The sequence below is a fragment of the Hylobates moloch genome, unplaced genomic scaffold, assembly GCF_009828535.3.
Source record: "Hylobates moloch isolate HMO894 unplaced genomic scaffold, HMol_V3 SCAFFOLD_6, whole genome shotgun sequence".
NCBI lineage: Eukaryota > Metazoa > Chordata > Mammalia > Primates > Hylobatidae > Hylobates > Hylobates moloch.
In genome coordinates, this window is record NW_026652281.1 from 15,463,017 (window position 1) to 15,465,285 (window position 2,269).

Genomic DNA, 2,269 nt, shown 5'->3' on the forward strand with positions numbered 1-2,269 from the left:
TTTTTTGCCTTGTGAGAACATCCAAGTGTAGTAATGATTTTTAAAAATACAGTGCCAAGTGAAGCCAAGTGAAGGTTTGGGAAGTCAGTGCTCAACTTCTGCTGCGATAATCTTGAGGTCTAGGGCACTTTGAGGCCCTGGGTCAGGCGCAGTGGCTCACACCTGTAATCCCAACACTTTGGGAAGCCAAGGCAGATGGATCGCTTGAGCCCAGGAGTTTAAGAGCAGCCTGTGATACGTCATTTCTACAAAAAAAAAAAAAAAAAAAATTAGCCAAGTGTTGTGGTGTGTGCCTGTGGTCCCTGCTACTTGGAAGGCTGAGAGGGGAGGATCACTTGAGCTGGGGAAGTAGAGGCTGCAGTGAGCCATGATCACGCCAGTGCACACCAGCCTGGGCAACAGAGCGATATTCTGTCTTGAAAAAGAAGAAAAGGCCCTGTTAACTCGCCAATTTTCTGTCTTTCAAAAACAGTTGAAAGTTTGGAGTTGTTTCAAAAACAGCGTCATGAGTGAGATGTTCAATGACTCTGTCTTCAGGGAGTCCTACCATGCTGAAGATGCTGGAAGAGAGGCAATGCTTTTTTCGTTTCTACCAGGCATGGCCACATGAGTAATAGAGGGTGCAAGAAGATGCTGTGAATGTTCTTCTGCTTTTTAAAAATTTATTATCGCTTCTCGGCCTTTTGGCTAAGATCAAGTGTAGTATCTATCTTATCACTTTAAAATTTTATTTAAATTTTTTTTTTCCTTTTTTTAATTATTATACTTTAGGTTTTAGGGTACATGTGCACAATGTGCAGGTTTGTTACATATGTATCCATGTGACATGTTGTTTTGCTGCACCTATTAACTCGTCATTTAGCATTAGGTATATCTCCTAATGCTGTCCCTCACCCCTCCCCCCACCCCACAACAGTCCCCGGAGTGTGATGTTCCCCTTCCTGTGTCCATGAGTTCTCATTGTTCAATTCCCACCTATGAGTGAGAACATGCGGTGTTTGGTTTTTTGTCCTTGCGATAGTTTACTAAGAATGATGTTTTCCAGTTTCATCCATGTCCCTATGAAGGACATGAACTCATCATTTTTTATGGCTGCATAGTATTCCATGGTGTATATGTGCCACATTTTCTTAATCCAGTCTATTGTTGTTGGACATTTGGGTTGGTTCCAATTCTTTGCTATTGTGAATAGTGCCGCAATAAACATACGTGTGCATGTGTCTTTATAGCAGCATGATTTATAGTCCTTTGGGTATATACCCAGTAATGAGATGGCTGGGTCAAATGGTATTTCTAGTTCTAGATCCCTGAGGAATGGCCACACTGACTTCCACAATGGTTGAACTAGTTTACAGTCCCATCAACAGTGTAAAAGTGTTCCTATTTCTCCACATCCTCTCCAGCACCTGTTGCTTCCTGACTTTTGAATGATAGCCATTCTAACTGGTGTGAGATGGTATCTCACTGTGGTTTTGATTTGCATTTCTCTGATGGCCAGTGATGATGAGCATTTTTTCATGTGTTTTTTGGCTGCATAAATGTCTTCTTTTGAGAAGTGTCTGTTCATGTCCTTTGCCCACTTTTTGATGGGGTTGTTTGTTTTTTTCTTGTAAATTTGTTTGAGTTCATTGCAGATTCTGGATATTAGCCCTTTGTCAGATGAGTAGGTTGTGAAAATTTTCTACCATTCTGTAGGTTGCCTGTTCACTCTGATGGTAGTTTCTTTTGCTGTGCAGAAGCTCTTTAGTTTAATGAGATCCCATTTGTCAATGTTGGCTTTTGTTGCCATTGCTTTTGGTGTTTTAGACATGAAGTCCTTGCCCACGCCTATGTCCTGAATGGTATTGCCTAGGTTTTCTTGTAGGATTTTAATGGTTTTAGGTCTAACATTTAAGTCTTTAATCCATCTTGAATTAATTTTTGTATAAGATGTAAGGACAGGATCCAGTTTCAGCTTTCTACATATGGCTAGCCAGTTTTCCCAGCACCATTTATTAAATAGGGAATCCTTTCCCCATTGCTTGTTTTTGTCAGGTTTGTCAAAGATCAGATAGTTGTAGATATGCGGCATCATTTCTGAGGGCTCTGTTCTGTTCCATTGATCTATGTCTCTGTTGTGGTACCAGTACCATGATGTTTTGGTTACTGTAGCCTTGTAGTATAGTTTGAAGTCAGGTAGCATGATGCCTCCAGCTTTGTTCTTTGGGCTTAGGATTGACTTGGCGATGCGGGCTCTTTTTTGGTTCCATATGAACTTTAAAGTAGTTTT

The 2,269-nt window shown here is 40.8% G+C and overlaps 1 pseudogene; it reads left to right on the forward strand.

Moving 5' to 3' along the window:
- The first annotated feature begins 667 nt into the window (after positions 1-667).
- Positions 668-752, forward strand: LOC116472133 (U2 spliceosomal RNA; annotated as a pseudogene).
- Positions 753-2,269: the final 1,517 nt, after the last annotated feature.